Raw genomic sequence first — 21,577 nt, 5'->3', positions numbered from 1 at the left:
ATGGTTTATCTGTGTCGTACCAAAGCAATACTATCAAGAGGCGTGTCGGAGTTGAATCCGACATATCTCGGGTAGGGGGTCCTGATCTGTTGATCTTGGCTAGATGGTGGTACGTCTCCAATGTATTTATAATTTTTTATTGTTCCATGTTATTATATTATTTTTTGGACTAACCTATTAACCTAGAGCTCAGTGCCAGTTTCTATTTTTTCCTTGTTTTTGAGCTTCGTAGAAAAGTAATATGAAACGGAATCCCAACTGAATAAAACTTCACAATGATTTTTCTTGGACCAGAACACACCCAGGAGACTTGGTGTTCAGGTCAGAAGAGCCACGAGGCAGCGATTAGGGACGGCAATGGGTCAGGTTTGGGGCGGGTGGAGTTTGTCCAAATCCAACCGGTGACCCATCTTCCCGCCCTCTACCCATCCACCAAAGTATCCATGGGCACAACTTGTGCCCATGCCCAAATCTACTGGATACCCAGATACGCATGGAGCTCCATGGGCATAGAAAAATCAGCATGAAGACTTCCCATAGAACAAATCAAAACAGAAGTTGCATAAATAAAGTACGTAGCATATTTAAATTCAAATGCACTACCAACATTATGTGCACTAGTAATTGGAGACCCATCCAACTGTCCACATGAGCACACTTGGCTCCAAATTAGTCTTCAGTAATGATGGAGTCATTTTCATACTGACATATGGTCCCATGTGTCATAAGGGTATCTACTGGATATCCATGGAGCAGAAATTGTAACCGTGCCCAACCCGACCGTTCGCGGGTATCCAGATCCATGGACCCATGGGCGAAAATGCGCTCCATACTGTTGCCTAACCGGGTCGGGTATCCACGGATATCCAGATCCATGGATAAAATTGCCATCCCTAGCGGCGATAAGGGTGGAGGGCGCGCCAAGGGGGTAGGGCACGCCCCCTACTTTGTGGGCCCCTCGTGACCCCCCTGACCTAATTCTGCCTCCTATATATGTGCAAATATTCCCAAACCACCAAAGGCATCCATGAACACCTTTTCCACCACCGCAACCTTCTGACCCCGTGAGATCCCATCTTGGAGCCTTTTTCGGCATCCTGCCGGAGGGGGATTCGATCACGGAGGGCATCTACATCAACTCTATTGCTTTCCCAATGAAGCGTGAGTAGTCTACCATAGACCTACGGGTCCATAGCTAGTAGCTAGATGGCTTCTTCTCTCTGTTTGATTCTCAATACCATATTCTCCTCGATGTTCTTGGAGATCTACCCAATGTAATCTTCTTTTGCAGCGTGTTTGTCAAGATCCGATGAATTGTGGATTTATGATCAGCTTATCTATGAATATTATTTGAATCTCCTCTGAATTCTTATATGCATGCACTACTAGGAAAACCCTTACCAGTAGCGCTGGGTTTCTTGCTATTAGTAACGCGGGCAGGCGCACTACTGCTACGGCGCTACAACTATTTTTTAGCAGTAGCGCTTGTTTGGCCCAGCGCTACTGGTATCTAAAGCTAGCTGTAGCGCGCTTTCACCCAGCGCTACTGATAATTATCTACAGTGCGTGGAACTAGCCATCGCTACTATTACTTGAGTGCTACTGGTAATCTTTACCCCACGCCACTGCTAACTTTTGTATTTTTTTTTGCGTTTTGGCTCTGTACACAATTAAACAGATCCACCGTTTATACAATAACATGCATATTCATTGAAAAGCAAGTGAGTCATCAATGAGCCAAAGTTATTAGAAGTCTCGACATGTCTCAAATATCTCATCATCATCAACCATGGTCAAATACATGTCTCAAAATAGCGTTACAAGTCATTACAAGTTCTCAATACATGCAACTACATGGTCACATACTCATGTTTCATCATCAATGTAGACTATGATATGACCGCATAGAAGATAAGAGCGATCACGATGATCAAAAGCGGTATTATGTAGTAGTTTTTGCAGCGGTGCTGGTTCTGAATCCCCTGTTGTGCTATGAATCTCAGGTAACTAGCTTCGGCTTCCGCTATGCTATCAAACCCTTCTGGCTTCCGCCGGAGAAGCCAGAGGCTTGGGCCTGACACTCTGGCCACTCACTATACACACCCGAAACATGCCCTGCATACACGGCATACCACTTCCTCGCCATCGTTGATCTATATACCTGTCAGAGATGCACATATATATACCATGAAGCGAATTCAACAAAACAGTTATGAAATAGAAGCAACATATATAGTAAACATAGTTAACAAATTCTATCGTACCGAAAGTAATTAACTAGAGCGCAGCACCATACATCTAATCGTTTTGTCGTATTGAGAGATTCAAAGTTTCGTCATACAGAAAGTAACAAGTAACTAAATAGACACATTGTTTTTAAGAAGTGCACTCTTCTCATCTGTCCATATCCAGGAGGAAGGACCCAAGCTTAGTGAAAGGCGTCATGTCCTGACGTTGTAGGGCAATGCGGGTTCGGACGTCAGCTCGTGATATTTGGCCGGTGTAGAACATCCCATTCTCTTCGAGGACATCTTTGATGATGATGGACGCAATTTCCTGTTGGATCTGGTAGAAATCATTTCGAGGTCGATTATCCGGCACGGCTCCAAAGGCTTCGGCCCATCTCTGGATATGGGTATCGGATGAAGATTCCATGCAAAGTGATTGCACATCCCTTCTGTACTCCATCATTAGATGGATGACGTAGAATCCATCATTCTCACTTCTTGCCGGTTGCTGGATGCAACAGAAGTCAGTCTTGTGGCTGAAACAAAGCCCGACCTTATTTGTTTTTTTTGTGTTGGATGTAGCCCCCCGGCATGCTGAAGCCCAACATAGCTCTATCCAGAACATACTTTATGTGTGTGTAATCTTTCTTCTGTATGTTCTTCGACGGGTCCAAATATAGAGCGCGGGAGTAACGCGGGTAAAGAACAATGAGAACGGCACGACACCCCCCGCTGCGCAAAATACACGATCAAGTTTAGCCTCCATGCGTGCAAAGTGACTATTGAAGTGCACGAAAGGATGTATGTGTTATAGTGCTATCCGTGGATGACTTACCTGGGATGATAAGGTAGGAGAATCGTTTCTTTGTCCTTATTGCTGACCAAGAATTCTTCGATGTACTGACTCGCATATTGACGGTTGGCGTCGTTGATTGACAAGAAGCCCTCATGCATGTAGTATGGGTCCGCGACCGCAAGACTGGTGACTTTCTCTCTCCTGACGATGTAGTTCATGTGCAGCGCATACAGGCGGACGAACGTAAAATCGAGTGTCCTCATTTGAAACATCTGGAAGATGTAATCAAACCTCAGGAAGAAGAGGTCCGCGGGGCATGTGTGGACATACATCTTGCAACTGCTCGGCACATGAACCGTATAAAGTGGGTATCCTCGATCATCCGAGGCGAGGAGGCTTCTCTCTGTCGAAAGCACATGGTCATGGAGTCTCCTAAGATCCCCTTCTATGGCAGCTAGTGCATTCGCCGGTACCATTGGCTCTCCTGTGACATGGATTAATGGTGCATGTTTCATCGGTACATGTTCAACCTTGGTCGAAGGCGCCTGGCTGCTAGCTAGAACCAACATTGCCAGCTTTATTGGATTTTCTTGCCGCCGGTCTCTTCCTCTGCTTCTTCTTGGTGGGCTGAGGTGTTGGTGGGTCTGTCAGACCCTCCCTGAGCACCACCCCTAGTGTTGCAAGGCTCAACATTGGACGACTCTGGCTAAGTACTTGAGCTTGGGTGGAGCCGGCATCTGGAGGCGTGTCCTGCGAGGATTGCATGAACAAAGACTTCTTGCACTCCCAAGGACGTTCCGTCTCTGGTACATGCATATCATATTCATATGGTTGACTCATTGTTACTTCGTTGTCAAAGGCAGTATTGAAATACTGGTTAGGGTCATCGTCAGCCTCCTCCATGTCATGATCCCTATCCTTTTCCATGGGCAGATGGCATCATCTGCCGGCGGAACGGTTGGCCCTCCTTCCTCATGTCTCTCGATCTCAGCAAGCAGCACAAACGATGGTTGTACTTGTGTAGGTGGTGTTGTGGTCATACCTTCCTGAGGTCCCGTTGGTGTGCTCCCGGCCACCTCGACACAAAGAAGATTTTTCGGCCACAGAATCGGCCAATTTTTGCATTGGCCAAGCTGCGTGGGGGTCTCATTATCCTCTCCATCGGTTTGTATCGGACGAGGGAGACCCTCGTAGCCCGCTTTCACACTCGCCACGGAGACCCTTAAGGCGTTATCAGGCATCTGCCGGCGGTGAAACAATCGATCCTTAGGCTTCACTATAGTACCCTTCCCCACATCCACCAACCCGCCCTTCATGTTGTAAAGGAGGGTGCACGAAGTGGAGTCGGCCTACAAAGACATATACGTGCGGCGTCAGAGATCCAAAAAGAACGGCAACTGAAGATTAATTAATTAGTTGAGTTGATGAAGGTGCGACGACGCGTATTTACCGTGAGGGCGTCGAGCTCAGCCAATATCGACGGCCCGACATTCAAGCCAGAGATGGAGCTAGGGCTGCTGTGAGAGCTGGGCGGAGGAGCAGCTACTGGAGGAGGTGAGGGTGCGCTTGCCATACTAGGAACGGGTATGGGTGCGGTGTTCATTGAGTTGCTCCCGGTGAAGCTGGGCATGGGAAAATCACTTGGTGGCGCATTTGGATTTTGTTGCACCCATGTGACCGCTGTTGGAATCAAGCTTGTAAAGGCAGCCACCATATCAAATCTATAGGCAGCGATTATCTCAGCTTTGGTCTCAGCTTTTGCTTTCTCCATCGCCCGCGCAACCTTCTTGTCGATAGTCACTTGACTGAACTTCTTTCTCTGTCTTTTGGCCTCGGGGTCCTCGCTATAATAGTACTTCCAAGTGGCCCCATCCCCGGTGCCATGCACACGTCCATATTGCGGCCGCTAGCCGGGCGGGTGTCCCATCATTATGTTCATGGCCCGATTGAAAGGAGTGTACCACTTGTACTTCACCGACGACTGAGTCAACGAGTTGCTCTCGGCCGCAAGCTTGTGTTGCTCTCTCTGCAAAATGGACCATGAATCATTTACGAATACGACTAGAATGTAGTAGACTTCGTTGATCAGAACCTAATATGTAAGGTGGTAAAAGGATAATTACCAGTATTCTCATGAATTTGCTAGTTGGCCCGTCGGTGAAAAAAATCTTTTTCTTGGGGTCCCACAAGAATCGGGCCGCGATGAAGTCGTGCTCCTGCTGGTCGGTGAACTCAGCCAATGGGTCTGGGATCCCCTGACGTTCACGTTCTGCGTCGTCCTTAGCTCACACGGGCCTATTTCCCGTGTAACCACGACTTCCAAGGCGGTGGTTCCCCATGTTCTTTGCCTACAGCTGCTTGCCTCTCTCCAACCTGGCCTTGGCAGCTTCTTCATTGCAAGTCTCCTTGAACTTTTCCAAGTCCTCTATTGTAATTTTCGGATTGTCTGCAACAATCTCGGCGTAGGTTTCATGGTCTACTTGAATCTCCTTTTTCAACCTAGTTTTCCAAGCGCTCAATGCGTTGCTGAACTTCCCTAGGGCTTTGTTGTTGATTTTTTTCATGGCATCATCATCCCATGGGTCGACTTCATCATTCCGACCGGGGAATAGGAATCTTGCGTGCAACCTAGTTAGAAGCAGCTTCTTCAATTGTTCATTCTTCCGTATTTTTGTGGTGTTGATGTTAGCGGTATCCCGTAGGATGCATGCTAGTTGGTTGCCGTAACACGCTGCAACTTCTCGCGGCTCTATTGGCTCGAACTCGCTAGGGTGCACCGCCGTGACCACCAGTCTTCCGGTGCCGAGCTCATTTGGGCGTCGTGTCCTCTTTTCCTTCTTTCCCTCACTGGCTTGGAGGTCCCACCTTCCGTGCTATAGTTAGGAACATCATCAGCGCCAGTCTCAGTGCCGGTGTCGTTGGTGGCATCAGTGTCGGCGCCGGCGCCACCACCGTCGTCATCCGTCATGACAAGGCGGGCCGGACACCCAGCTTCCTGTCTCTCCTGATCCGCCAGAAAGTCGAGGTAGGCGTGTGCTCGACCTAATTGGGAGTGAGAACCTCCGGCCTCATCGGTGTCGGTCATGTTTCCTAGGGTTCAATGTCGTAGTCGTTTAATTATCGAGCTTTATATAATAGTGAATATTGACAAAAAAGTGACCTCTGTTTTGCCAGAAATGTTGTTTCATTCCCGTCGCGACAAATCTCAAGCACTCGATATGTCCAACTTTCTAGCACAAGTCATGCCGATATTCACAGAAAATTTTGGCATGACCTTTGCTAGAAAGTGCACATATAGAGCGCCTGAAATTTGCCGGAATGCAAACGAATCAACATTTCCGGCAAAACATAGGTCACTTAGCAATCGATTTCCCTGCAAATGACAATAAGCACTATGTGCTGAAGTGATGTGTGTCATCACATGCATGTCAAGTGGATTCATATTACCCAGAGGTGTGCAACAATGATCAAGTCTCACAACATCAAGTGCACTTTTGTTTAGGCAACAGAAGAAAACTCATTACATCTCCACATGGCTAGGCAAAGAACAAAAGTAGTAGACTAAGAAGGCAGCAGTGCCTCTGTTTAGATGCAAGTTAAGATTCAGAAATGTATCATTTGCCTCTGTATATGTTCACTTTTTTTGCCTCATGAACGACAAATGGACATCAACTACAAATTTAAAAAACTTCAAATGGAAGCAACACAAGCTAACAAATGCTATTGCTCATGAAGTCAATTTGCACACCCTACATAGAAAAATTGGCCCTAACTAAAGAACAACAGGAAAGGAGGGGGTGGCTCACCGCGTGTCGGGGTCAGGGTCGCCGGGGCTAAGGGGGTGACGTCAGGGTCACCGGGGCAGAGGGGGTCCTTCTCCTCCTCGTCGATCTGCAGAGAGACCAAATTTACTCTATCAACAAACTAAACACTCATTTTCATTTACTCTAGCAACAAAATAAAAAAGCATATTAACAACATTCTAACAATAGGCATTTTAACAACAAGCATTTTAACAACATGCCTTTTAACAAAAAGCATTTGAACACTCTAACAATAGGCATTTTAGCATTTGAAGACTCTATGGCAGCAAGTGTGGACTACTGTGCCGATGAATGACAACCCCTATCTCCAAACCCAAAACTCTCTAACACTTAGCTCGCCTAAACGTGTCCCTAGACAGGCTTAAAATCCATGGAAACCACAACCAAGGAAATGAACATGGTGGCCATCAGCTAACAAAAACCAGATCAATCGACACTATGTTGTCTGTCCTGTGGCTGCGGCATCAATAAGAAACTCTGATATACGTCTTCAGTTGCTGATTCTACCAATTATTTCATCTTCAGCTAATTACCTAAACTTGTTGCTTTCACTTAAGTTTATTTTCATTTGTTAACAACAGTCAGACTAGGCCACGCAGGTCTCAAACAGGACAACAATCGGAGAGGAAGGTAGAGGGGGCGAGGGGCCATACCGGAGCGGGAGGGGGTCGTGGCCGGCGTCGGGGTCGGGGTGGCGGCGGCGGCGGTGCCGGAGGGGGTCCTTCTCCTCCTCGTCGATCTGCAAAACCAAATTTGGCCAGAGAGAGAGCGAGAGCGTCGGAGTGGGAGGAGCCGGGCCAGGAGTGCACCTAGGGCAGGGGGCAACACGGGGGGAGGGAGCGTCGGGGTGGCCAGTGGCCCGCGTCAGGGTCGGGTGCGGCGCGTGTCGACGGTGGCGTGGGCAGGTGAGGGCATCGACAAAGGCGTCAGTGGGTGCGGGCGTCAGCGGTGGGTGGGCGGGTGTGGGCGTCGGCGGTGGCGTGGGCGGGTGCAGGCAACGACAGCGGCGTGGGCGGGTGCGGGAGAAAGGGGATCGAGCAAGAGAGTGAGATAAAGACACTAGTGCAGAACCGGCCTTTAGTGCCGGTTCGTGACGGACTTTAGTGCCGGTTCGCCAATCGGCACTAAAGAGTGGGGACTAAAGCCCCCCCCCCCTTTAGTACCGGCTCGTCATGAACCGGCGCTAAAGAGCCACCACGTGGCACTAGCCAGGCCCGGGTGCCTGTAGGACATTAGTACCGGTTAGTAAGACCAACCGGTACTAAATGTTTGGGTGTTTTTTTAATTTTTCCTTTAATTTTGTGTTTTCAATTTAATTTAGTGACTGTTTTACATTATAATGAGTTGTTAAATCATTAGGTGAAAGTACCATGGATTAGTTTTGACTGGATGCATTGGATCTAGCTAGCTACTAGCTAAGTGATCAAGTATATGCCATATCCATATTATACTTGATCACCTAATTAGGTCAAGTACAATATATATGGATATGGCATATATATACTTGATCACTTAGGTAGGATCCATCCAGCTGAAACTAATCTGGTTTCTTTCATTAAGTGATATAAAAACTCTTGCATCATATCATCAACATGAGTATATATACTCTAGCTAGCTAGCTAAAAATCATCGTAGTCGTCATTATCACTATTTAATCATCATAGTCATTACCGCTATCTAATCACCACCAAAAGTAGCTTAAAGAATAAACATTCACTTGTACCAGAAGCAAAAATATCATCGAGTTAAACATGATTGTCATGATATTATAAGCGTTCATATATAACACCACAAAAGCAAATCACTCTTCGAGATTAAGTTCAGAACAAAGAACACGGACATGAAAGGACACGTACTAAGAGCATGAACTAGCAAAATCACTCCTGCTACTCTCTCTCGGGTAAAATAGCGTAGAACATGTATAGCTCTCCTGATTCATCATACTGGAGCATGCAGATGAACCTGTCTCCTAATCGTGGGTTGCGCTTCTCATTGCTGCCCCCTAGTACTTCTCTGCGATCGTTAACAATTTTCCTCCAATCTTTCACTATTAAGCATTCGTCGCTTCTAGAAATCCTGAATGCACTCATGTGCAATGCATGATATCTTGGCCATAAGCTAACAATTTGACATGCGACCTTTAGTCTCGATCCCCTGAGACACAACTGTCATTGGGAGTCCCTGTTGAAGAACATCGTATAGTACTTAATTAATATACTTAGCAACGAAAGTTTAGCAAAAAAATTATGTATCCAAAAGATGCACTGAGGACAAATAGTAAAAATCTTACCATCATTCCTAAATAGATGTGACCGTAGTTCAATATGATCACTATTGGTCGCACGTTTTGAGTACTAACATTTCTAAGTGCAGGAAGAAAATTTGTCTTGACAGTATGAAGATCCTCAAGCCATGAAACATAATGACTTATCTCCTCGCAGTTTAGTTCAGCTCCGGGACAGTAGTAGGTCCTGTCTACCAAGCACCCGACATGTTTGCTTGAATGGAAATAAGCTGTCAATAGAAATTAGTTGTCAATTATTTTTGAATAAGAAATATCAAAGACAAAAATATAGTTGAAAATAACTCACATAATGGTAGAACTGGAGGCGTCTGCACATCGACCCATATGTCTCTATTACCTTCAATATCATCTTTCGGACGAATATGAAAGGTGATAACCATATCAGGCTCAAATGCATAAGCCTTGCATAGTGCTTGCCAAGTTTTGCATTCAAAATAGGTATACACGTTTGCATTGTATACTTTGACATTGAAAGTATAACCATGCTCAGTTTTCAGGTAAACTCTCTTTACCTCCATAGTTTCCATAGCATTGAAACCTATCTTATCCAAGACAAAAATTCTTGCATGGTAGGGGATGCGCTAGTAGAATTGTGAAAATTAAAAATTATAAGTCAGGCAAATGAAGCATATATAAGTCATGCTTAATTATAAAAACAGACTTGTCGTTGTGACTTACTGTATCGAATTCGAAGGTCTCATCCAGCTTGATGCTGAATTGCCTATCATCAACAAGGAAATTTCTGTCGCACAAGCCGCGCTGGTCTTCATATTATTCGCACATAATGAAATTTTTTCCGTCGTCAGACGACATTTCCTATGTTCATATAGGCGAAATATTAAACACTTACTAATTCAATTAATTCAACTAATTCAACTAAGCATTTACTAAGAATAAACTAGTTATATTAATTCAACTAGTTCAAATAATCTCATATACCTAAATTTTCTTACTAAAAATAAGCTAGTTATATTAATTCAACTAGTTCAAATAATCTCATATACCTAAATTTTCTTACTAAAAATAAACTAGTTCTATTAATTCAACTAGTTGAACTAAGCATTTACTAAAAATAAACTAGTTATATTAATTCAACTAGTTCAAATAATCTCATATACCTAAATTTTCTTACTAAATATAAACTAGTTCTATTAATTCAACTAGTTCAAATAATCTCATATACCTAAATTTTCTTACTAAAAATAAACTAGTTCTATTAATTCAACTAGTTCAACTAAGCACTTACTAAAAATAAACTAGTTATATTAATTGAACTAGTTCAAATAATCTCATATACCTAAATTTTCTTACTAAAAGTAAACTAGTTCTATTAATTCAACTAGTTCAAATAATCTCATATACCTAAATTTTCTTACTAAAAATAAACTAGTTCTATTAATTCAACTAGTTCAACTAAGCATTTACTAAAAATAAACTAGTTCTATTAATTCAACTTGTTCAAATAATCTCATATACCTAAATTTTCTTACTAAAAATAAACTAGTTCTATTAATTCAACTAGTTGAAATAATCTCATATACCTAAATTTTCTTACTAAAAATAAACTAGTTCTATTAATTCAACTAGTTCAACTAAGCATTTACTAAAAATAAACTAGTTATATTAATTCAACTAGTTCAAATAATCTCATATACCTAAATTTTCTTACTAAAAATAAACTAGTTCTATTAATTCAACTTGTTCAAATAATCTCGTATACCTAAATTTTCTTACTAAAAATAAACTAGTTCTAATTCATCTAACATTAACATTCTAACATTCTAAAAATAAACTAGTTATATTAATTAATTCATCTAAACAATAGAAAACAGAAAACAAGTAACAAAATGTGTGTGTGTCTGTGTATGTGTGTACGTACATGTGTGTGTAGTGTGTGTGTGTGTATGTGTGTGTATGCACGTGTGTATGTGTATGTGTGTGCATGTGTGTGTGTGTGTGCACGGGCGGCGGGGGCGGGCGTACGGGCGGCGGGGGCGGCGATGGTGGCGGGGACGGCGAAGATGGGCGGCGAGGGCGGCGACGACGACGGGCGGCGGGGGCGCGCGGCGACGACGGGGACGGTGACGACGGGCGGCGGGGTGGCGGGGACAACGACGATGTGCGGTGGGGGCGGCGATCAAGGGCGGCGGGGGCGACGGCGCGGTGGCGTCGGCGTCGGCGATAGATCGATGTCGTGCGAGAAGTGGAGAAGTGGTCGACGATGGAACTGTTTTTTCGTAAGTGTAGTATATATAGGAGGGGCCTTTAGTACCGGTTGGAGCCTCCAACCGGTACTAAAGGCTAATTTTGGCCAGCCCAAGCGGCGGGAAATAAGGCCTTTAGTATCGGTTGGTGGCTCCAACCGGTACTAAAGGGCAACACATTAGTATCGGTTGGAGCCACTAACCGGTATTAATGGTCGTGCGCTGCCACCCGCAGTGCGCTATTTTTAGTCCCACCTCGCCGAGCGAAGGGCAGTCACACTGGTTTATAAACCCAGCCGTGGCTGCCCTTTCGAACTCCTCTATATAGGAGTCTTCTGGGTCTAACTAGGGCGCGCTACCTTGTGAGCCTGCTGGCCCTTCTGGGCCTGAATTTGCACACCCTAGGTCTGGCAGGCCCACTGGGCAGCGCCCCAGCAATTTTTTATATAATTTTTTCTTTTCTGCATTATTTATTTTCTTCTATTTATTTTTGAGTAACTTTTTATATAGTTTTTTGTTTTTGCTTTATTTTTTTCTTCTATTTATTTCTGAGTAGTTTTTTTTGCTGTATTTAGTTTCTTTGTGAATATTTTTGCTTTATATAGTTTTTTCTTTTCTAGATTATTTATTTTCTTCTATTTATTTTTGAGTATTTTTTTATATAGTTTTTTCTTTTCTGCTTTATTTTTCTTCTTCTATTTATTTCTGAGTAGTTTTTTTGCTGTATTTAGTTTCTTTGTGAATATTTTTGCTTTATATAGTTTTTACTTTTCTGCATTATTTATTTTCTTCTATTTATTTTTGAGTAAATTTTTTATATAGTTTTTTCTTTTCTGCTTTTTCAGAGTTCGTTTTGTTGTGATTTACTGTTTCACGGTCATTTAGCTCTCTAAACAAATTGGTAAAACAGAATTAATGATACCTTCAACATTTTCAAAGTTTGTTTTATAGTGATTTTCATTTTCACGGTCATTTAGCTCTGATCTGAACAAATCGGTGACTGAAAAATAGCAAATGATGTCAGAACATGTTAGAAATTGATGACGTCGCTTCGAATGCTGCATAATGCCGACTCAAAAAAAGTCTGGATTTCAAATAAGTTAAAAAAATGAATTGCCCGTGTAACTGATGAGTTCTCGTCCGAAACCCTGATACTCCGAAAGGGATTGTCCAGTTTGTACAGGAGGTTCGTCCAGTTTTTGCCGTGACCCTCTCTACTCTTTCGCACATGCTATGCGGGTGAAATGATGATACCTTCAACATTTACAGAGTTTGTTTTGTAGTGATTTTCATTTTCACGGTCATTTAGCTCTAATCTAAACAAATCGGTGACTGAAAAACAGCAAATGATGTCAGAACGCTGGCTCAAAAAAGTCTGGAGTTCAAATAAGTTAAAAAAATGAAGTGCCCGTGTAACTGATGAGTTCTTGTCCGAAACCCTGATACTCCGAAAGAGATTGTCCAGTTTGTACACGAAGTTCGTCCAGTTTTTGCCGTGACCCTCTCTACTCTTTCGCACATGCTATGCGGGTGAAATGATGATACCTTCAACATTTTCAGAGTTTGTTTTGTAGTGATTTTCATTTTCACGGTCATTTAGCTCTGATCTAAACAAATCGGTGACTGAAAAACAGCAAATGATGTCAGAACGTGTTGGAAATTGATGACGTCGCTTCGAATGCTGCATAATGCCGGCTCAAAAAAAGTCTGGAATTCAAATAAGTTAAAAAAATGAAGTGCCCGGGTAACTGATGAGTTCTTGTCCGAAACCGGTGAAGACTCATATTGAGTCCACAAATTATACATATAGAGTTCAATGAAGACCAAATGCGCGTGATAGTTTGAGAAGTAACATATTTAAATTGTGCATCTGAATGCAGAAAAAATACATTGATCAGTACCGCCTTTTAGCCAAAACGTGCTACTCCTACAGAGAAGTACATAAAAAATACATTGATCATCAATGATCTTTTTGTATAGAATCTAAATTGTCAATAGGAATCTACCACCGATTTAAGAACCGGCGAAGACTCCTATTGCAGCCATAGATCCTACACATAGAGTTCAATGAAGACCAAATGCTTGTGATAGTTTGAGAAGTAACTTATTTAAGGTGGTCAAAATCTTGCTAGGGGAGCGAGGTGGGACTAAAAATAGCCCTGCCACAACCTCTTTAGTACCGGTTCGTGGCACGAACCGGTACTAAAGATTCTGGTGCCCGGCCAGCACCTTTAGTACCGGTTCGTGGCACGAACCGGTACTAAAGATTCGCATTGAACCGGTACTAAAGATCTCCTCCCAGGTCATTTGAACCGGCACTAATGGACATATTAGTGTTGGCTCATATGCAAACTGGTAGTAATGTTTCTCAGATTTGCCCCCTTTTTCTACTAGTGAGACAGGAAAGAGATGGGTGCAGGGGCTCTGTATACGCAAATTAGCTATAGCGCGTCTGGGCAAAACACGCTATAGCTAACTTAGCTATAGCGCTGGTCTAGCGAAAAAGCGCTACTGCTAACGTTTTCTTTTTCTTTTTTCTTTTTTCTTTTTCTTGGCTATAGCGCTGCCCTGGCAAAAACGCGCTATTGCTAACTTTTTCTTTTTCTTTTTCTTTTTCTTTTTCTTAGCTATAGCGCTTCCCTGGCAAAAACGCGCTACTGCTAACTTTTTCTTTTTATTTTTTCTTTTTCTTTTTCTTTTTCATATTCTACAAACTTCCTTATTTTTTATTTTATTTTTATTTCTAGTTTTACTTTTATTATTATTTTTCTTTTTCATTTTTCTTTTTATTTTTCTTGTTCTTTTTCATATTCCACAAACTTCCTTCTTTTTTATTTTATTTTTATTTCTCTTTTTAGTTTTATTATTCTTTTTCTTTTTCATTTTTCCTTTTCTTTTTCTTTTTCTTGTTCTTGTTCTTTTTCATATTCCACAAACTCAGGGGTTTAATTTGGTCTCTTGTTTGAGCAATACCACTGTTACCCTCCGGATAATAATTAATATAATATATATCTTACATCATTTGACCGCTATCGGCGGTATACAAAATAGCTAGACACACACAAACTTTGGGATTAGTTTGTCAGCTTGGGCGATGACGACGCTTCAGACTGATCTTCTTCCCTCTTTTGTTCGTTGTCGAATAATTGAGCCCATGGTCGTGACTTTTCCTTCTCCAGGGATTACGATCTTTCGTAGGTAATGTAGTCTTCATTCTTCTTTTGACATATGTTTCTTCGTCATCAGCATCCTCTTCCCTCATCGGATCACCGTACTGGTCATAGTCTTCGTTGTTGGCGACTCCATCCATTCCGGCGATGCACCTTTTGCTTCTCCTCACGACAACACGACTGGGATTGATCGGATCAGTTATGAAGAAACATTGTGTCACGTGTTTAGCGTGTACCCATGGCTCATTTTTGGTGATGGCGTTGACGGTACCGCTATCATCGGAGTCGGGTACACACATGGTAGTGAAATGTCGGTTTTCTCTGTGTACATTTTTAGCCCATCTGACACGGAACATCGTCGCGCTATGCAATCCAGAGTAGTTAAGCTCCCATATCTCTTCGACCCTTCCGTAATATCTTTTAATTACATTCTCGGTCATGGCTTCCATCGTCACCCCTGAGTTTTGGTCATCACTGTTTATATCTTTCTCCTCCGTGTAGAACGTGTATCTGTTGATATCGTATGCTTGATAAGTCGCGAGGCTGGTTGAGGGGCCATGTGCTAAGGCGTATATGAGTGTTCCGTTTGGACAACCCTCTTCCGAGGGATTAGCCAGAACTCGCTCTTTGAACCAACGCAAGAAAGTGGAGTTGTGCTCTCTAATAACTTCAGCGTCCGTCCTGTGCACCCCACGGTCACGGTACTTCTTTGCGATGGTCTCTTTGTGCAGTGTCACGAAATCTTCTACCACATCTAGGTGTTGTAGCACTACTAAGTTTTCCCTGTCAAGGTCATTTTGTCGGCTCGAGCGTAACACATTCACATCCCTATGACTGCTGGTGTGACCTTCGCCTTCAACACATTCACATTCCACACTGCTTGTTGACGGGCAAACCAACAACAGGGACTTTGGTCAGATAACTTTCACAAAAAGAGATGCACTCTTTGGTCAGATATCCCTGGGCTATGCTTCCATCTAGACGGGACATGTTACGAACGAATCCTTTGATGACCCCATTCATCCTCTGGAACGGCATCATGCTATGCAGGAATGTCGGCCCTAGGTCGATGATGTCGTCCACGATGTGGACACATAGATGCAGCATGACATCAAAGAACGCGGGCGGGAAGTACATCTCTAGCTCATTCAGTATGGCAACAATCTCTTCCTGTAGCCTGGAGTTGCTTCACACTAATCGACTTTCAAGAGATAGCATCAAAAAAGTGGCATAGGTCAGTAAGCGTCTCACACACATGTGTGTCCATAATCCCTCTAAGTGCAACCGGGAGTAACTGCGTCATCATCAGATGACAGTCGTGAGACTTCATCCCACTGAACCTTTTTTTCTTACTGTCCAGATATCTGCTTATCTTCCCACAGTATCCGGAACTAACTTTGATTCCGGCAAGGCACTTGAACAATTGATCGACCTCCTTCGGATCTAAGGTGAAGCAAGAGGGGGGGCAATATTGTTCTTCCTTCTTGTTTACTTATTTGCCCCTATCGTCCATCTCCGTCTCCATCTCGGTCTCCTCTGACGACCTTTTACCGGGCATTTGGAGATCTTTCCTGATTTTCAAAAATTCCAAGTCTTTTCTTGCCATCGGCCCATCCTTGGTCCTCTCCGGCATGTTCATCAATGTTCCAAGCAAACTATCAAGGCTATGAGGCGTGTTGAGTATGGGCCCGTATTCCAAGTCCCAGAAAACAGATCTCGTCTTCCATATCTTCAGCAGGGGCTTCGACGCCTTTTTCTTCGTCTTTCCCAGCAAGGGGCACTCTTCCCAGTTCTTCAATAACTCATATATTTCTGCACCGCTACGCTTACGTGGAGGACCTCGATGCTCAGCCTTACCATTGAATAGATCTCCATGCTTTCTCCATGGGTCATCCTTCTCGAGCAATATTCGATGCCCCATGTACACGCTTTTCGAAGACCCGCCATCTTTTGTTAGCTGTAGAGAAGTTGTATCATCCATGCACCTCGTGCATCCGCAATATCCTGTGGCACACCTGGCCGGAGAGATAGCCGTAACCGAGATAGTCCCGCACCATCGTGATCAGCGCGGCTCTCATGTAGAAATACTCTCCTTTGCTTGAATCCCATGTCTTGGCTGGCGTTGTCCATAAGGTCTGTAACTCCTCTTTCAGTAACCCGAGATATAGATTTATATCATTTCCCGGTTGTCTCGGCCCTTGAATAAGCATAGCCTTGTGTATGCATTTTTCCTTCATACACAACTAGGGGGGGAGGTTGTCCATCCATACAAACACGGGCCATGTTCTATGATTGGTGTTCTGGTTGCCAAATGGATTCATGCCATCACTACTAGCGCCAAGCACGATGTTCCTTGGATCATTTGTGAAAAATTCAAATTCAGCATTTAATGCTATCCACTGGCTAGCATCTGCGAGGTGTCTCAGCTTCGGTTCATCTCCGTCATCTGGATTCACCCTCTCCACATGCCAGTGCATAAGCTTTGCTTCCTTAGGATCTATGAAATACCGCTGTAGACGCGGAGTGATCGGGAAGTACCATAAAGATTTCTGTGGAGCTTTCTTTCCGTCCTTTTTATATCGTGAAGCATTGCACTTTGGACAGATGGTTTTTTCCGCGTGGTCGTTCCGATATATGATGCAATCATTGATGCATGCGTGATATCTAATACGAGGCAGATCAAGAGGGCACACGATTTTCTTTGCCTCCTCGACACTAGTAGGACACAGGCTTCCCGCGGGAAGAACCTTCTTTAGGTACTTCAGAAGCTCATCTAGGCTTGTATCTGTCCATTTGTTTTTTGCCTTCATCTTTAGAAGTTCTAGTGTGAAACTCAAGTGGGTCACCTCAGGATTATTGCAACCATCATACAAAGGAGTCATCGAGTCTACCTCCAGTTGCGCCAGTTTGGCCTCCTCTCTAGAAGCAGCTCTGTCGCTAGTCGTCTTCTTGCGAAGCAGGTCTCGAACATGCGGGTCACGCATGGCTGAACTTAGTAGAGACGAAGACGGTGGCATGTCCGCATCTTCTCCGCCTTGAACTGCCTCTTCACCATCGACATTTCCGAGGCCGTCTTCCTCTTCGGGCACATAATCGGTCATCTCTTCGTCTGGTGGCCCCATGTCGTTATTTCCTGCCCCGTCGACATCCTCCTCCTCCTCCTCATCATCATCATCATCTTCACTTATCCACCGAGTATGGCCATGCATGAAACCATGCATGAGCAGGTGCGCCTTGAATTTACCACCCTTAAAGGGGTCGAGCCTGACTTTTCCTTTGCATTTTCGACACGAACATAAAACATCCCTCGATCTTTTTTCATACATGTCATCCACAGTGGATTGCCAGTATCTTTCCACCATCCTTCCATTGACCTTCGTGATCACCTGCGGGCACAACAAATATTATAACCACGTATATATGTATGCCTGGATCAAATTCATACAAAAATTTGGCATGACCTTCCCTAAACATAGGACATATTGAGTTTGCATGCCCGAAATTCGCCGAAACGGAATTGAATCGACAATTCGGCAAAACATAGGCAACTCATGTCACCCACATTATTTCATCAAATACACAATGTAGGCAACTCAAATTATGCCACACACAATTCGGTATATATATTCTCATATCGCCCACATATATATAGTTTCGGTCTTATCCACACAAACACCTTTTTTTGCTCACCTATGTGTCAAGAGGGATATCGAGCACCTTTCTTCTTAATTACCTAGTAGCTCTAGATATATAGCTCTAACTAGCTAGCAAGCTAGCTAGGGAGAGAGAGAGAGAGAGAAAGAGAGAGCTAGCTAGCTAGCTAGGGAGATAGTGGGAGAGGAGAGGGAGAGAAGAGGGAAGGCATTAATGGAAGTTGGAGGAGGGAAAAGAAGAGGGGGAAGGAGGGCATTAATGGAGGGGGTGGTGGTGGAGGGCACAAAGAAAAGGGGGATGGTGGAGGGTAAAGAAGAGAGGGAGGGAGGGGTCTCTAATGGAGGGGTGGTTGAGGGGCAAAGAAGAGGGGGAGGGAGGGGGGCTCTAATGGAGGGGTGGTGGAGGAGCAAAGAATACGGGCAGGGAGGCCTCTAATGGAGGGGTGGTGGTGGGGGAGGATTGAAAGGAACAAGCAAGGTGCAAGGAAAGGGGGAGAAAGGAAGGGGGAAGAAGAGAGGGGAGGAAGAAGGGGAAAGGTGGTAGGTGGCTGGCGGGCATAGCAGTAGCGCGGGTCACCTATACGCGCTACTGCTATGGCAGCTTGCAAAATAGCTACGGCTAGGGTTGCACTACTTATAGCGCGGGTCAGAAACACACGCTACTGGTAAAATGTTATACGTAGAAAAATTAGCAGTACGACGCTTAGACAAACAAGCATTATAGATCCTAAACTAGCAGTTGCGCAGGTTGGAGGACACGTGCTGCTGCTATTTTTTTACCAGGGGGTGTGGTGTGTTACACTTAGTAGTAGCATGGGCCCAGGTAACAAGCGTTGCTGCTAACTGATACCAATAGCGCTGTTTGTAGCCAGCGCTACTACTAACTACTAGTAGCGTTGGGTTGCAAACAAACGCTACTGGTAAACTTCTATCTATAGGCATTTTCCTAGTAGTGATGATTTGGTATCTTTGTATTTCTCTTTGAATTATCGGTTTGGTTTGGCCAACTAGATTGGTTTTTCTTGCAATGGTAGAAGTGCTTACCTTTGGGTTCAATCTTGCGTGATTTCACCCAGTGACAAAGTAGGGGTAGCGAGACACGTATTGCATTGTTGCAATCGATGATAAAAAGATGGGGTTTAATTACATCATATTGCTTGAGTTTATTCCTCTACATCATGTCATCTTACTTAATGTGTTACTCTATTCTTGATGAACTTAATACTTGCTACCTCTTGAGCACTGCGTTGGTTTTCCCTTGAAGAGGAAAGGGTGATGCAGCAAAGTAGCGTAAGTATTTCCCTTAGTTTTTGAGAACCAATGTATCAATCCACTAGGAGACTCCTCAAAAGTCCCTCGTACCAACACGAACAAACAAGAACCTCGCAACCAACGCGATAAAGGGGTTGTTAATCCCTTCACGGTAACTTGCGAAAGTGAGATCTGATAGACATAATAAGATAAGATCAATATTTTTGGTATTTTTATGATATAGATTGGAAAGTAAAGATTTCAAAATAAAGATAGATGGAAAACTTATATGATAAAAGATAGACCCAGGGGCCATTGGTTTCACTAGTGGCTTCTCTCAAGATAGCATAAGTATTACGGAGGGTGAACAAATTATTGTCGAGCAATTGCTAGAAAAGTGCATAGTTATTAGACTATCTAGGCATGATCATGTATATAGGCATCACGTCTGCACCAAGTAAATCGAAACGATTCTGCATCTACGACTACTACTCCACACATCGACCGACTCCTACCTACATCTAGAGTATTAAGTTCATAAGAACATAGTAACGCATTAAGAAAGATGACATGATGTAGAGGAATAAAATCAAGCAATATGATATAAACCCCATATTTTTATCATCGATGTCAACAATAGAATAAGTGCCTTGCTGCCCCTGCTGTCACTGGGAAAGGACACCACAAGATTGAACCCAAAGCTAAGCACTTTTCCCATTGCAAGAAAGATCAATCTAGTAGGCCAAACCAAACTGATAATTCGAAGAGACTTGCAAAGATAACTAATCACACATAAAAGAATTCAGAGGAGATTCAAATATTTCTCATAGATAAACTTGATCATAAACCCACAATTCATCGGATCTCGACAAACACACTGCAAAAAGAGTTACATCGAATAGATCTCCAAGAAGATCGAGGAGAACTTTGTATTGAGATTCAAAGAGAGAGAATAAGCCATCTAGCTAATAACTATTGACCCGAAGGTCTGTGGTAAACTACTCACAACTCATCGGAGAGGCCTTGGAGATGATGTGGAGGCCCTTCGTGCTCGATTCCCCCTCTGGCGGAGCACCGGCGAAGGCTCCAAGATGGGATCTCGCGGATACAGAAGGTTGCGGCGGCGGAAATAGTTTTTCGTGGTGCTCCTGGATGTTTTCAGGGTACGGGAGTATATAAAGGCGACGGAGGTAGGTCGGTTGACCCACGAGGGGCCCACGAGGGTGGGGGCGCGCCCACCCCCTAGGGTGCGTCGGGCACCCTCGTGGCTGCCTCGTTTGCTGCTTGACGTCCAATCCAAGTCTCCTGGATTGCGTTTGTTCCGAAAAGATCGCGCCCGAAGGTTTCATTCCGTTTGGACTCCGTTTGATATTCCTTTTCTTCGAAACACTGAAATAGGCAAAAAAGACAGCAATTCGAACTGGGCCTCTGGTTAGTAGGTTAGTCCCAAAAATGATATAAAATTGTAAAGTAAAGCCCATAAACATCCAAAATGGGTAATATAATAGCATGTAACAATAAAAAATTATAGATACATTGGAGTCGTATCAAGCATCCCCAAGCTTAATTCCTGCTCGTCCTCGAGTAGGTAAATGATAAAAACAGAATTTTTGATGTGGAATGCTACCTAACATAATTCTCAATGTAAATTTCTTTATTGTGGCATGAAAGTTCAGATCCAAATGATTCAAGACAAAAGTTCATATTGACATAAGAAATAGTAATACTTCAAGCATACTAATAAAGCAATCATGTCTTCTCAAAATAAAATGGCTAAATAAAGTTCATCCCTACAAAATCATATTGTTAGGCTATGTTTCATTTTCATCACACAAAATACTCCCATCAAGCACAACCCTGGTTTCAGCCAAGCAATTGGTTCATAATTTTTAACGCGCTTCAGCTTTTTTCAACTCTCACACAATACATGAGCGTGAGCCATTGATATAGCACTTAAGGGTGGAATAGAATATGATGATGGAGGTTGTGTGGAGAAGACAAAAAAGTAGAAAGTCTCACATTGACGAGGCTAATCAACGGGCTATGGAGATGCCCATCAATTGATGTCAACATGAGGAGTAGGGATTGTCATGCAACGAATGCACTAGAGCTATAAATGTATGAAAGCTCAACAAAATAAACTAAG

The sequence above is a fragment of the Triticum aestivum genome, chromosome 1B (genome assembly GCF_018294505.1).
Source record: "Triticum aestivum cultivar Chinese Spring chromosome 1B, IWGSC CS RefSeq v2.1, whole genome shotgun sequence".
NCBI lineage: Eukaryota > Viridiplantae > Streptophyta > Magnoliopsida > Poales > Poaceae > Triticum > Triticum aestivum.
Note: the sequence above shows the minus strand (reverse complement) of the source record.